The sequence below is a fragment of the Nyctereutes procyonoides genome, unplaced genomic scaffold, assembly GCF_905146905.1.
Source record: "Nyctereutes procyonoides isolate TBG_1078 unplaced genomic scaffold, NYPRO_anot_genome, whole genome shotgun sequence".
In the NCBI taxonomy this organism is placed as follows: domain Eukaryota; kingdom Metazoa; phylum Chordata; class Mammalia; order Carnivora; family Canidae; genus Nyctereutes; species Nyctereutes procyonoides.
Window position 1 is genome coordinate 20490366 of NW_026575122.1, and position 16428 is coordinate 20506793.

Below are 16428 nucleotides of genomic sequence, written 5' to 3' on the forward strand. Positions count from 1 at the left end.
TTATATATATATATCCATATATACATATATATGTCTCTCTGTATAGATATATTTATATTTATATATTCAAGATAGATGTCCCTTGCTGGATATAGGCATAATACTTCCCAGTCTATAGTTTGTTTTTTACACTTGCTTAATTGTGTTTTTTAATGAATAAAAGTTCTTAATTTTAAGATAGCTGATCAATAGTTTTTGATTAGTGCTCATTGTGTCCTGTTTATTTATTTATTTAAAGATTTTATTTATTCATGAGAGAGAGAGAGAGAGAGAGAGGCAGAGAGGCAGAGACATACGCAGAGGGAGAAGCAAGGCTCCATGCAGGGAGCCTGATGTGAAACTCAATCCTGGGACTCCAGGAACACACCCTGGGCCAAAGGCAGGCGCTAAACCCCTGAACCACCCAGGTGTCTCTTGTGTCCTGTTTAAGAAAATTTTATCTACTTCAAGGTTACAAACATGTTTTATTTTCTTTTGGAAGCTTCTGACCTTTTATCTTTGAGATTTAGATTGAAATCCATCTGGAACTCATTTTTGTTTATGGTGAGAAATGTAGGTGTCAAGATTATTACGGTTTTTTTCCCCATCAAATGGAAGCCCAAATTATCTAGCATCATTATTTGAAGAAACCATCTTTCCTTTGCTGGACCAGAGTGTCATCTCTGACAGTAATCAAATGACTGTAAATGTGTGGGTTTGTTTCTGAAGTCTCTTAGCTGTTCCATTGGTCTATTACTCTATCTTTGCACTAATTCTAGGCTCTTTTAGTTATAACTTTATATATTGACCTTGTATCTAGTGACCTTGTTAAATTTTCTTATTAATCTAATAGTTTATAGAATCTTTTGGATTTCTAGATATGCAGTCATATAATTTACAAATAACGTTATTTTTTTCTTCTCTTACCATCCTTTTTTATCCTGTCTCTTCCCTCTTACTCCTCTATTTCCTTCCATTTTCCTTACAGTATTTCCCTGCTTGACACCTCTAGTACAGTGTTAAATTGAAGTGGTGATGATCTTGTTTTGCTTAGAATCTCATTGGGGAAGTTTCCAAGATTTCACCATTGTATATAAATGCTGTAGGTAATTTGTTTGAAAGATGCTATTTTTTCATATTAAGGAAATCCTATTTACCAAGAGTTTTAAAATTATAAATGCTTATTGAATTTTTCAGATGCCTTTTTTTTTTTTTGCATTTAACAAGTTGATTGTATGATTTTTCTCCCTTCTTCTATTAGCGAAGTCAATTCCACTAATTTTCAAATGACAATCTAACCTTGTATACCTGGAGTAAACCCTATTTGGCTGTGATACATTTTCCTTTTTATATATTGCTTGATATAATTTATTGCTAATATTTTGCTCTAAATTTATTTGTTATCATGAGAAAAATTGGTCTGTAATTTTTCTTTCTTATGTCCTCACCAAGTTTTGGAACTAAAGTTATGATACCTTCATAAAAACACTTAAAAGTGTTCCTTCTTTTTCTATTCCCAAAGCATTTGTGCAAAATTGATATAATTTCTTCTTTGAATATTTGGAAGAATTGACTGGCAAAATTCTGGAACTGGAGTTTTGTGATAGATTTTAAATTATGAGGTGGTTTCCTTAATAGTAGTTCTATTCGTATTTTGTTTCTTCTTTTTTAGCTCTGATAATTTTTTTTGAAGAATATGTTCATTTTTTCTTTTCATATGTATAACTTGTTAAATCAGTCTGATGAATTCTTAGTTGCAGGTATTTTATTTTCAGCTCTATCATTTCCATTTAAAAAGGACATTCCAATTCTCAGATGAAATTCTTTATCTTTTCATTTATTTTCTTCATCTTGGCCTCTTATTTCTTAGCCATGTTAATAGTAGTAATTTTTTATTGATTGCTAGACAGTGGGGGCGGAGGGGGGTGTTTTCAGTTCCACTAGCTGTGTGTGGATTTTAGTTTTAAGCATTTGCAATGTGATTAATCTTAAGATGTGCTGTAAGTGAAAAATGCTGGATTTTTTTGTATAACAAAAAAGAATGTAAAATATTTCATTAACAACCTTTTATATTGATCACATGTTGAAGTGTTATATACTAAATATATATATATATATACACTAAATATAAAATTAATTTGACATGTTTCTTTTTACTTTTTACAAATGCAGTTATTAGAAAATTTTAACTTATGTACACGGGTCACATTTGTGGCCCACACTCTTATTCTACTGGACAGTACTGCTCTTAATATATTCTTTCTCTAGAGAGTTTAGTTTTTCCTGGGCTAGACAGATAGATTGAATAGCTTTACTCCTCTCAGTCTCTAAGTTGGGTTGAGGTTTTGATGCAATTTGGGTAAGGTTCTGTCTACCTCTGTTCTTTAATACTCCTATATCACAAAAAAAAAAAATACTCCTATATCATAGCTACTCAAGGTTGCTCAAGGCTTTCATCTAGGGACCTGATGTATTTACTGGGTTCCTTCTCCTTGGCATGATCTAGACTGTAGTATTTGTTTCTTCACCCCTGAGAGATTACCAGAAACTATGCTCTGCTCTCAGTGACCGCTTGCTTATCCCTTTAGCCTCCCATTTCAGACAGTTTCACAATGTGGCAAATGTTTTGAGGGGAAAATAGGATGTGTGCTTGAAGCTCTTGAAGTTTCTAGTTTTGTCTTTTCTGAAAAATTACTAGTAATAGCTCTGCATGTGTCTCTGGCTTCAAGAATCAGCTCTCTGCCTGGACAAAAACCACAGTTCTCAGCATCTTGCCTCATCTTAGACCCTAGACCCTGCCCATGGTGGAAGTGGGTACAGAAAGACTTCTCCCCAGGATCCTGGGCTCCTCTAGTCTTCTTTGCCTCAGTAGCTCTGATAACTCTAAAATAATGATTGTATGATTATAGTTATTTTCAGCAGAAACACTGGTTTGCTACCAACCACCATTCTCCTTGGTGAGAAGATACTTTTAAAAGTATCTTCTTTACTTAAAAGAGATACTTTTAGAGTCCAGGCCTTTCTCATGTAGCTTCTATGGTGGAATCTTTCTGTCTTGCCTTTCCTTCCATAGGATCCTTGCTGGTCGCTTTAGGAGTTGCCTCTTAAAAAGGAGGTATAAAATTTTGAGTTATCAGCATATAGCCACTTGAGGTATCTGAAGTCATGGGTCTGGATATGATGATATAGGACAATTGTGTAGATTAAATTCTGTGTTGTGAGACTAGCTATAGGACAGGACTATGAGGAATATAACACTTAAGCAACAAACAAGGAATCTCCAGAAAGATAAGGAGGAAGAAAAGAAATAAAAAAGGAAAGGAGGGATCCCTGGGTGGCGCAGCGGTTTAGCGCCTGCCTCTGGCCCGGGGCGCGATCCTGGAGACCCGGGATCGAATCCCACGTCGGGCTCCCGGTGCATGGAGCCTGCTTCTCCCTCTGCCTGTGTCTCTGCTCCTCTCTTTCTCTCTGTGTCTCTCATGAATAAATAAAATCTTTAAAAAAAAAAAAAAGGAAAGGAAAGGGAAAGGGAGAAGAGGAATATCTGAAGAAGGTGAAATCAGAGGCCATGAGAAGAGAACATTTCAACAAAGAGGTTACATCAAGTTATGTAGAAAGGATAAGAAATTTCAAACTGAAAAGTGTCCCATGGATTGAGCAATGATGACACTTATTATATTACAACATTCTTATGAGGAAAGCTTATAAATTATACAGGAGTAAAATTATCCTACTTTTATTTTTGATCTACTATACTACATATTTTTATCTATTGTCATTTCTTGATTATTCATTAGATAAGACTTTTAGCTTTTCTTTTTATTTTTTTAATTTTTATTTATTTATTCATGAGAGACACAGACACAGGCAGTGGGAGAAGCAGGCTCCACACAGAGAGCCTGACGTGGGACTCGATCCCAGGACTCCAGGATCACACCCTGGGCCAAAGGTGGTGCTAAACCACTGAGCCACCCTGGCCGCCCCCTAGCTTTTCTTTAGAACTAAAACATAAACCAAAACTAAAACATAATTTTAGTATGTATATATGCATGTATTCATATTTACTGGTTTCTTTTAATGATAATTAAGTCTGGTTAACTTGGTTTCTCAAGTTTTTTTGTTGTCCAAAACTATTTAACAGTTTCTTCTTAACATTTCTTTGCCATTTTGGGTGTTTGATGAAATTATTATTTTAAATGACATTAATTTCAAATTTATTCAGAACTGCTCATGTAGATTAGTAGAATACTAGTTCTTTTCTCTTTGTTATACTTCTTTAAAAAATAAAACAAAACCAGGGCACTTTTAGACCAGTTAAGCAATATAATCTTAACTCTGTAGGAACTCTTTCTGTAGTAAATTTGTGTAGAAATTTTTTCTGACTTACCACCCAAAATGAATGTCTTGACAATCTGTAGCAAGGTGACTGGTTTTGACCTCAAAGTCACCTTGTTACGTAGTTGCCTTCTTCACTGGGGCAAAAGAGCTTGCTTTCCATACTGAGCTTTTTTCGAGTTGGATTCTCTTTTGTTAAGTTGCTTTTGTGGTATTCTTAAGTAAGAATAGCACATTTGGAACTTCTGAAGTTTCTTTTGGATCATATTAGACTTTTTTTTTTGTCTACAAGTAGGTCATCATTGCTGTTAACTGATTCTGTTCCTTCATAAGTGGAAGGATGGTTAAAATTCCAGGATGTGCTCCTTTGTGTGTTGACAGTTCTCTTTGAGATTTTATAGAATTTTTATCAAGTCACAGCTATGGCTTATGAAGGAGGAAAAGATAGAGTGAAGAGTAGAGGACAGCTTTCTTGAAACAGCTATCAAGCAGCTATTTCTTATTTCATTAATTTTCCAGGGATATGTGTTTAGCAATAGCAAAGGACTTATAAACAACTTTGTATTTAATACTGCACAGGATTTTTATTGATAAATGTTGCTTGTTTTTTTTAAATGTAAGCTTTGTTTATGGTGGATTTAATCAGTGTATCCTTGGAAGGGTACATCTGCTCATAAATAAATCATAGCCAGAGTAGAGGTAATGACTCAGGCTGGTGATTACAAGTAGAAGATCCCAGAGCCAGGCTGAGAGATACCTTGATAGAGAAACTAATGGATTGTATTTATATACAGTTTTTACCATTGTAGGCTTTGCACCATAGGAGCTGATATCAAGGAAGAAATATTAAGGAAAGGTGGTGGCTCCTGTTCAGAAGTGACTCAGTAGTAGACTTTGGGCTGTCAGTAGTGATGATGTTGTGGTCCATTACATGGCTTCTCCTGCCACTAGATGGAATACCTACTATGTAGGTTGCCTCTAAAACACATATTTTAGAACTAATTAACTAAACAAGATCATGGTTAAATAACGAAATGAGGGCAGTCTGGGTGGCTCAGCGGTTTAGCGCCGCCTTCAGCCCAGGGCGTGATCCTGGAGACCTGGAATCGAGTCCCATGTCAGGCTCCCTGCATGGAGCCTGCTTCACCCTCTGCCTGGGTCTCTGCCTCTCTCTCTCTCTTTCTCTCTGTCTCTCATGAATAAATAAATCTTTTTAAAAAAATAAATGAAATGTGTGGTTTTTTTTTTTTTTAAATATTTATATTTATGGGGCACCTCGTAGCTCAGTTGGTTAATTGTCTGCCTTCTGCTCAGATCATGATCTCAGGGTCCTGGGATCTAGCCCCACATCAGGCTTCTTGCTCAGCGGGCAGTCTGCTTCTCTCTCTCCCTCTACCACTCCCCCGGCTTGTGCTCTCTTGCTCTCTCCCTGTCAAGTAAATACATAAAATCTTTTTTTTTTTTTTTTTAAGATTTTACTTATTTATTCATGACAGAGAGAGAGAGGCAGAAACACAGAGACACAGGCAGAAGGAGAAGCAGGCTCCATGCAAGGAGCCCGATGTGGGACCAGTCCTGTGACTCTGGGATAACGCCTTGAGCCAAAGGCAGACACTAAACCACTGGGCCTCCCAGTCGTCCCATAAATACATAAAATCTTTAAAACATATATTTCATGTATTTATTAGAGACCAAGAGAGCACACGCTGCAGCAGGGAGGAGAGTAAAGGGGGAGGAAGAGGGACAAGCAGACCCTACACTGAGCACAGGGCCTGACGAGTCCTCGGATCATGACCTGAGCTGAAACCAAGAGTTGGACATTTAACTGACAGAGCTACCCAGGCTCCCCAAAATGAAATGTTGAAGAAATATCTATTTCTTTTTTTTTTTATTTTTTTTTAATAAATTAATTTTTATTGGTGTTCAATTTACCAACATACAGAATAACACCCAGGAAATATCTATTTCAAATTAACATTGGGAATTGTCTCAGTTTGTTATATCTGTTTGAGTTAGTTATAAACACTTGTAAAAACCCTAGATATTTTTTAACATGGAATTTTCACTAGTCTTATATAAATTTTTCAATATTCATTATTCATCTGATGCCCTTATGTATTAGTTTTCTGTTTCTGTGTAACATATTACTACAAATTTAGTAGGTTAAAACAGCACATATCTCAGTTTCTCTGAGTCAGGAGTCTAGGTATATCTAAGCTGCATCCTCTGCCTGCAATCTTACAAGGTTATAATCTTATCATAGGCTTGACTTGGGAAGGACCTCTTTCCAAGTTCACTCAGGTAGATGTATCTTTAAGCACATGATTTCAAATATTTAACTTACTTTAATAGGTCTTGACTTTATTAATCTTTTAAGTTTATCTCTTTGCCAAGTTTCCATTTATTTTCTCTGTAATTTAGAACATTCTTTTAACATTCTTTGATAAACCATGTTATGTATTTTGTGTACAAAACTGTGTTTAAACTACAATATTACATAAAGCCTTAAAGCTTTAAATATAAATACATATTGTGGTCAGGATCATTAGATAAAATCATTAGATAAAATCCAGAATTCAGTAACAAACTGTATCAAGAACTGTTCTGAGAGGAATTGATATGGCAAGTTGGGGGTCCCTGGTAACTTTGGCCAGATTGGTCAAAGATTGGTTTCAGTGATAGAAATAAATTCAGATTGCAGTGGGATAAAAATAAAAAGTAAAAAAAAAATTTTTTAAACTTTAAAGGAGTTTTGCTGTAAAAGGCAACAGAGGATTGGGTCAGTAGGTGGAGGAGAATATAGGATTAAGAAACGGTTTTATTTTAATTTTTAAAACAACAAATATTGTGGCATATTGAATGCTGATGACAGTGCTTTAGTTAAGAGGAGATTATTTGGAGAGAGAATGTTTATTAGGGATCAGGGTCTTTGGGTTGGGAAAGTCTTTGCAAAGGGATCTGTTGGCAAATGGAAGAACTGGCCTCAGAAAAATTCAGGAGCAGTTAGTTATTTTACTGTACAACAGATGATGGAAAGATGGTATTTTTTCTGATTGTCTCTGTTTTTTTAATAGACAGTTTTTTAATTGTCAATTAAACAGGGATTTTTTATTTTTTTTAATTTATTTTTTTAAAGATTTTATTTATTTATTCATGACAGACAGAGATAGAGAGAGGCAGAGACACAGGCAGAGGGAGAAGCAGGCTCCATGCAGAGAGCCCGACGTGGGACTCAATCCTGGGTCTCCAGGATCACACCCCAAGCCGAAGGCAGTGCTAAACCACTAAGCCACCGGGGCTGCCCTAAACAGTTGTTTTTTTTTTTATTTTTTAATAATAAATTTATTTTTTATTGGTGTTCAATTTACCAACATACAGAATAACACCCAGTGCTCATCCCGTCAAGTGCCCCCCTCAGTGCCCGTCACCCAGTCACCCCCACCCCCCGCCCTCCTCCCCTTACACCACCCCTAGTTCGTTTCCCAGAGTTAGGAGTCTTTATATTCTGTCTCCCTTTCTGATATTTCCCACACATTTCTTCTCCCTTCCCTTCTATTCTCTTTCACTATTATTTATATTCCCCAAATGAATGAGACCGTACAATGTTTGTCCTTCTCCGATTGACTTACTTCACTCAGCATAATACCCTCCAGTTCCATCCACATTGAAGCAAATGGTGGGTATTTGTCGTTTCTAATGGATAAGTAATATTCCATTGTATACATAAACCACATCATCTTTATCTATTCATCTTTCGATGGACACTGAGGCTCCTTCCACAGTTTGGCTATTGTGGACATTGCTGCTAGAAACATCAGGGTGCAGGTGTCCCGGGGTTTCATTGCAGCTGAATCTTTGGGGTAAATCCCCAGCAGTGCAATTGCTGGGTCGTAGGGCAGGTCTATTTTTAACTCTTTGAGGAACCTCCACACAGTTTTCCAGAGTGGCTGCGCCAGTTCACATTCCCACCAACAGTGTAAGAGTGTTCCCTTTTCTCCGCATCCTCTCCAACATTTGTGGTTTCCTGCCTTGTTAATTTTCCCCATTCTCACTGGTGTGAGGTGGTATCTCATTGTGGTTTTGATTTGTATTTCCCTGATGGCAAGTGATGCAGAGCATTTTCTCATGTGCATGTTGGCCATGTCTATGTCTTCCTCTGTGAGATTTCTGTTCGTGTCTTTTGCCCATTTCATGATTGGATTGTTTCTTTGGTGTTGAGTTTAAGAAGTTCTTTATAGATCTTGGAAACTAGCCCTTTATCTGATACGTCATTTGCAAATATCTTCTCCCATTCTGTAGGTTGTCTTTTAGTTTTGTTGACTGTATCCTTTGCTGTGCAAAAGCTTCTTATCTTGATGAAGTCCCAATAGCTCATTTTTGCTTTTGTTTCTTTTGCCTTCATGGATGTATCTTGCAAGAAGTTACTGTGGCTGAGTTCAAAAAAGGTGTTGCCTGTGTTCTCCTCTAGGATTTTGATGGACTCTTGTCTCACATTTAGATATTTCATCCATTTTGAGTTTATCTTTGTGTATGGTGCAAGAGAGTGGTCTAGTTTCATTCTTCTGCATGCGGATGTCCAATTTTCCCAGCACCATTTATTGAAGAGACTGTCTTTCTTCCAGTGGATAGTCTTTCCTCCTTTATCGAATATTAGTTGACCATAAAGTTCTGGGTCCACTTCTGGGTTCTCTATTCTGTTCCATTGATCTATGTGTCTGTTTTTGTGCCAGTACCACACTGTCTTGATGACCACAGCTTTGTAGTACAACCTGAAATCTGGCATTGTGATGCCCCCAGATATGGTTTTCTTTTTTAAAATTCCCCTGGCTATTCGGGGTCTTTTCTGATTCCACACAAATCTTAAAATAATTTGTTCTAACTCTCTGAAGAAAGTCCATGGTATTTTGATAGGGATTGCATTAAACGTGTAAATTGCCCTTGGTAACATTGACATTTTCACAATATTAATACTGCCAATCCATGAGCATGGAATATTTTTCCATCTCTTTGTGTCTTCCTCAGTTTCTTTCAGAAGTGTTCTACAGTTTTTAGGGTATAGATCCTTTACCTCTTTGGTCAGGTTTATTCCTAGGTACCTTATGCTTTTGGGTGCAATTGTAAATGGGATTGACTCCTTAATTTCTCTTTCTTCAGTCTCATTGTTAAGTGTATAGAAATGCCACTGATTTCTGGGCATTGATTTTGTATCCTGCCACGCTACCAAATTGCTGTATGAGTTCTAGCAATCTTGGGGTGGAGGCTTTTGGGTTTTCTACGTACAGTATCATGTCATCTGCAAAGAGGGAGAGTTTGACTTCTTCTTTGCCAATTTGAATGCCTTTAATGTCTTTTTGTTGTCTGATTGCTGAGGCTAGGACTTCCAGTACTATGTTGAATAGCAGTGGTGAGAGTGGACATCCCTGTCTTGTTCCTGATCTTAGGGGAAAGGCTCCCAGTGCTTCCCCACTGAGAATGATATTTGCTGTGGGCTTTTCGTAGATGGCTTTTAAGATGTCGAGGAATGTTCCCTCTATCCCTGCACTCTGAAGAGTTTTGATCAGGAATGGATGCTGTATTTTGTCAAATGCTTTCTCTGCATCTAATGAGAGGATCATTTGGTTCTTGGTTTTTCTCTTGCTGATATGATGAATCACATTGTTTTACGAGTGTTGAACCAGCCTTGGGTCCCGGGGATAAATCCTACTTGGTCATGGTGAATAATTTTCTTAATGTATTGTTGGATACTATCGGCTAGTATCTTGTTGAGAATTTTTGCATCCATGTTCATCAGGGATATTGGTCTGTAATTCTCCTTTTTGGTGGGGTCTTTGTCTGGTTTTGGAATTAAGATGATGCTGGCCTCATAGAACGAATTTGGAAGTACTCCATCTCTTTCTATCTTTCCAAACAGCTTTAGTAGAATAGGTATGGTTTCTTCTTTAAACGTTTGATAGAATTCCCCTGGGAAGCCATCTGGCCCTGGACTCTTGTGTCTTGGGAGGTTTTTGATGACTGCTTCAATTTCCTCCCTGGTTATTGGCCTGTTCAGGTTTTCTATTTCTTCCTGTTCCAGTTTTGGTAGTTTGTGGCTTTCCAGGAATGCGTCCATTTCTTCTAGATTGCCTAATTTATTGGCGTATAGCTGTTCATAATATGTTTTTAAAATCGTTTGTATTTCCTTGGTGTTGGTAGTGATCTCTCCTTTCTCATTCATGATTTTATTAATTTGAGTCTTCTCTCTTTTTAATAAGGCTGGCTAATGGTTTATCTATCTTATTAATTCTTTCAAAGAACCAACTCCTGGTTTTGTTGATCTGTTCCACAGTTCTTCTGGTCTCGATTTCGTTGAGTTCTGCTCGAATCTTAATTAACTCTCTTCTGCTGGGTGTAGGATCTATTTGCTGTTTTTTCTCTAGCTCCTTTATATGTAAGGTTAGCTTTTGTATTTGAGTTCTTTCCAGTTTTTTTTTTTAATTTATGATAGTCACAGAGAGAGAGAGAGAGAGAGAGAGAGAGAGAGAGAGAGGCAAAGACACAGGCAGAGGGAGAAGCAGGCTGCATGCACCGGGAGCCCAACGTGGGATTCGATCCCGGGTCTCCAGGATCGCGCCCTGGGACAAAGGCAGGTGCCAAACCGCTGCGCCACCCAGGGATCCCTCTTTCCAGTTTTTGAATGATGATGATTTCCCCCTCAGGACTGCTTTTGCTGCATCCCAAAGATTTTGAACGGTTGTATCTTCATTCTCATTAGTTTCCATGAATCTTTTTAATTCTTCCTTAATTTCCTGGTTGACCCTTTCATCTTTTAGCAGGATGGTCCTTAACCTCCACGTGTTTGAGGTCCTTCCAAACTTCTTGTTGTGATTTAGTTCTAATTTCAAGGCATTATGGTCTGAGAATATGCAGGGGATGATCCCAATCTTTTGGTATCGGTTCAGACCCAATTTGTGACCCAGTATGTGGTCTATTCTGGAGAAAGTTCCATGTGCACTTGAGAAGAATGTGTATTCAGTTGAGTTTGGATGTAAAGTTCTGTAGTTATCTGTGAAATCCATCTGGTCCAGTGTATCATTTAAAGCTCTCGTTTCTTTGGATATGTTGTGCTTAGAGGACCTATGTAGTATAGAAAGAGCTAGATTGAAGTCACCAAGTATAAGTGTATTATTATCTAAGTATTTCTTCACTTTGGTTATTAATTGATTTAAATATTTGGCAGCTCCCACATTCAGGGCATATATATTGAGGATTGTTAAGTCCTCTTGTTGGATAGATCCTTTAAGTATGATATAGTGTCCCTCTTCATCTCTCACTACAGTCTTCGGGGTAAATTTTAGTTTATCTGATATAAGGATGGCTACCCCTGCTTTCTTTTGAGGACCATTCGAATGGTACATGGTTCTCCAACCTTTTATTTTCAGGTTGTAGGTGTCCTTCTGTCTAAAATGAGTCTCTTGTAGACAGCAAATAGATGGGTCCTGCTTTTTTATCCAGTCTGAAACCCTGCACCTTTTGATGGGGTCATTAAGCCCGTTCACGTTCAGAGTTACTATTGAAAGATATGAGTTTAGTGTCATCATGATATGTATTCAGTCCTTGTTTTTGTGGATTGTTCCACTGAACTTCTTAAAGGGGAATTTTAAGAGTCCCCCTTAAAATTTCTTGCAGAGCTGGTTTGGAGGTCACATATTCTTTCAGTTCCTGCCTGTCTTGAAAGCTCTTTATCTCTCCTTCCATTTTGAATGAGAGCCTTGCTGGATAAAGTATTCTTGGTTGCATGTTCTTCTCATTTAGGACCCTGAATATATCCTGCCAGCCCTTTCTGGCCTGCCAGGTCTCTGTGGAGAGGTCTGCTGTTACCCTAATACTCCTCCCCATAAAAGTCAGGGATTTCTTGTCTCTTGCTGCTTTAAGGATCTTCTCTTTATCTTTGGAATTTGCAAGCTTAACTATTAGATGTCGAGGTGTTGAACAGTTTTTATTGATTTTAGGGGGGGATCTCTCTATTTCCTGGATCTGAATGCCTGTTTCCCTTCCCAGATTAGGAAAGTTTTCAGCTATGATTTGTTCAAATACATATTCTGGCCCACTGTCCCTTTCGGCGCCCTCGGGAACCCCAATTAAATGTAGGTTTTTCTTCCTCAGGCTGTCGTTTATTTCCCTTAATCTATCCTCATGGTCTTTTAATTGTTTGTGTCTTTTTTCCTCAGTTTCCCTCTTTGCCATCAACTTGTCTTCTATGTCACTCACTCATTCTTCCACCTCGTTAACTCTTGTCGTTAGGACTTCTAGTTTGGATTGCATCTCATTCGATTGATTTTTAATTTCTGCCTGATTAGATCTAAATTCTGCAGTCATGAAGTCTCTTGAGTCCTTTATGCTTTTTTCTAGAGCCACCAGTAGCTGTATAATGGTGCTTCTGAATTGGCTTTCTGACATTGAATTGTAATCCAGATTTTGTAACTCTGTGGGAGAGAGGATTCTTTCTTTTGAGGTGAGGTTTTCCTTCTAGTCATTTTGCTCAGTGCAGAGTGGCCAAAAACAAGTTGTATTGGGAAAAGGAGAAAAAGAGAGGAGAGAAAGAAGGAAAGAAAAGAGAAAAAGAAGAAAGAAAAAAAAGGAAGAAAAAAAGAAAAGAAAAAGAGAGAAAGAAAGGAAAAAAAGGGTGGGGGAAGCAAACAGAAATCAAAAAGAAAAAGAGAAAGAAAGAAAGAAAGAAAGAAAGAAAGAAAGAAAGAAAGAAAGAAAGAAAGAAAGAAAGAAAGAAAGAAAGAAAGAGAAAAGAAGAAAGAAAAAAAATCACGGGGATGTATCTTCTGATTCTGTATACTTTAAGTCCCTTGACTTCCCCTGGAACTGTCCGTCTAGCTGGTCTTCTGGGGAAGGGGCCTGTTGTGCTGATTTTCAGGTGTTAGCACTTGGGGGAGCTGCTCTGCCCCTTGCCTGGTGCAGGGCTCAGCGAGGGTAGCCCTGGCTTCAGCCCCCGCAGTAACCACAGAGCTCTCCATTAGCAGGGCCTGGATGCTCCGGGGCGGGGCCGCTGATCTGCTCAGCTCAGGGCAGGAGCGTCCTTGCGGTCCTGGGCCCTTCTGGCCTCTGCCTGTCCCGGGGGGAGGCCGGATCCTGGGCTGTGTCCCGGCGCCCTGTGCTCCGGGGCCTGCGCTGGTGGATTCGCGCTCCCGCCCCGCAGCCCCCTCCGCGGAGCCGCCGCCCGAGCCCCTCCGAGCTGCTCCGGTCCCGCGGTGCGCGCTGCAGCCCTTAGGGAGCTCGGCGCACTCTCCCGGGGCGCAGGTGTCTGTTAGTGTCCCCGGGAGCCCGAGGGCATCCCCGCCCTCCTGGGTCCTGCTCCAGCTCCCTGCGAGCCCCTTTCCGCCCGGGAAGGTTGGTGCAGCTCCTGCTCCTCCGGGACGGGGCTCTCCTGTCCTGCGGACACTCGCCCCGGCCTCAGCCCGGCTCCTCGCGGGGCCCCTCCCCCTCGGAGGCCTTTTGTTCCTTTATTTCTTTTTCCCCGTCTTCCTACCTTGATAGAAGCGCGAACTCTTCTCACTGTAGTGTTCCGGCTGTTCTCTCTCTAAATCTCAGCCCGAATTCGTAGATTTTCAGGATGATTTGAAGATTATCTAGGTAATTTGTGGGGACAGGTGATTTGGGGACCCTATTCTTCTGCCGTCTTGCCCCTCCCTCTAAACAGTTTTTTTAATAAGACAATAGCTCAGAGAGAAAAGATTAGAGATGTTAGGATTTGAGGACAAACCTAGAAACAGCTAATCCAGAGACCGTGAGCATGGCTATTTTTCTTCAATAGGCATAGAATAAGCAGAGAGTTGGATATAACCAGGATTATTTCCTTAAAAAAACAAAACAAACAAAGAAACAAACAAAAAAAGCCAGAGAGAGACATTGAATTTAAGTGTGTAAAGAGATTGTCATGATGAACTATCAGATGTCTTGAGATAAAGTAGGAACTAAGATTGAATGGATTAATGAATAGTCAAGAAGTAGGTGGAATCAGTGGTGTAGCTGTTTTGCTGGGGGTAAGACTATTGCCATGGGTATCACTAGAGAAAGCCAATAATTTAGGAGCCCATAAAGATGAGGTATTTTAAGTCAACATTTCAGCTATATTGCAGCCGTTGCTCATGATCAAGTGTGAATATGACTAATCAAAATTGTTGGAAGTGAAGAAATGAAGAAAAGGAGAATCCAGATTGTTAAATGGATGTATAAATCACCAAGAAGGATGAGTCTATTAGTGGAAGAAAGGAGTACTATTAATGAGATACTAAGCTCAGGTATTGAAACTTCCTGAAAATCTCTCTTCCCCCAACCACCATCAAATTAAAAATAGCTTTTTAAATAAGATAAATACATGTTTATTAAGAAAAACATAGGCAATACATAAAGTTAGAATAAAATGAAAATGGTTTACATTCTCATCACTATAGATATTGTCTATATTTTAGTGAATATCTTTAGACTTTTTCTCTATCCATAAAAAATCTTTAAAAAATATAAGATCATACAAGTTATTTATTAGTATTTTACTTTTTAAAATTAACCAGAGATAGCTGCAAATAACTGCAAATATATAGAAAGATACATCATTTTTACTTGCTGTAGGATATTCCAGGATATGGACTATTATTTAGTTAACCACTCTGTATTTTACTATTGCTATGTAACAAATAACCCAAAACTTAGTGGTATTAAACAACAGTTATCATTTATTATCTCTCATGATTTCTGTTCAAGGATTTGGAAAGATCTTGGCTAGCCAGTTCTCTCTCATAGTCTCTCATGCAGTTAAAGTGGTATGTCAGCTACGCTGACTGAGACTGGGGAATGAATCCACTTCTAAGGTGGTTCACTCATGTGCTGGCAGGTTGGGCCTAGATTTCTCTCCATATGGACCTCTCCTGGGGGCTTCTTCAGTGTCTTCATGTCATGGAGCTGGTTTCTCCAGAAGGAGTAGCACAACAGAGGAAGAAACTGTAGTGTCTTTTATGACCTATCTGCAAAGTCTCTCATTGTCACTTGTGACATACTCTGTTGGTTGCACAAAGCCAACCCTAACCCATTGTAGGAAGAAACTAGTTAAAAGCTGTGAATCACCAGGGTCATCTTGGGGGCTGGCTACCACGATCACCCTTCAATTGGTAGTCATATAACTTATTTGCAAATATGAATATTATTATATTTATAATCATTATGTGTATAGTTCCAGAAGTGAAGTTACTCTGTTAAATGCTAATTACATTTAAAATGTTGATAGGTCTTACCAGATTACTTTTCAGAAAGCTTATACCTATTTAATTTCTATATCAGTCTATGAGAGTACATTTCCCTTACCCTCACCAATAATGAGAGGTCTTAATTATTTTAATCTTTACCAGTATGATATTACACACACACACACACACACACACATTTTTAAACTTGTATCTATTATTGAGATTGAACAATTTCCTTGTGTTTGGTGGCGCATTACATTTCTCCTTTTGTGTGTATATATACGTACATGGCATATGTCTATTTTTTAAATTTGTGTTGATTTTTTCCCCTTAAGGTTTTGTGACCTGAGTTGATATCAAGAGTTAGTTGCTTAACTGACTGAGCCACCCAGGTGGTCCTCTGATTATTTCTAAGATCTCATTTCTTTGTTGTGAAATAGAGGTGTTTTTTACCCTCAGTTTACTGTTTTGTTTTTGTTTTTGTTCTTTACTATTTTTTACTTTATTTTTAGCCTTACAGAAATTTTTGATGTTTATTGTAGTCAAATTTGTTTTCTTCCTTTATCTTTTGGTTTGTGAACTGCTTTGGAAGGTGAACCCTACCAGAAGATTGTAAACGTGATCTTGTATAATTATTCTAATACTCTTGTAGTTTTGTTATTGTGATTGTTTATTTGTATAGATATTTAATTCTTTAAGAATGTACTTTTGAATTTGGTATAAAGTTAAAATCTAAACTTCTATTAAATAACCAGTCATTACAGTGCTAGTTTTGAAAGCCATCCTTTCTTCACTATGGCAGTTAGTTTTCCACCCAATATCCATTCTCTCTAACCTTTTTTTTCTGATAGAACTCCAGTTTCATTCAACTTTCTAACTTCCAGAA

At 38.2% G+C, this 16428-nt stretch overlaps 1 protein-coding gene across 3 annotated transcripts in view; it reads left to right on the forward strand.

The window, feature by feature from the left end:
* ANAPC10 (anaphase promoting complex subunit 10) overlaps positions 1–16428 on the forward strand; it is a 263091-nt gene that overhangs the window by 64176 nt on the left and 182487 nt on the right. The window lies entirely within an intron of this gene.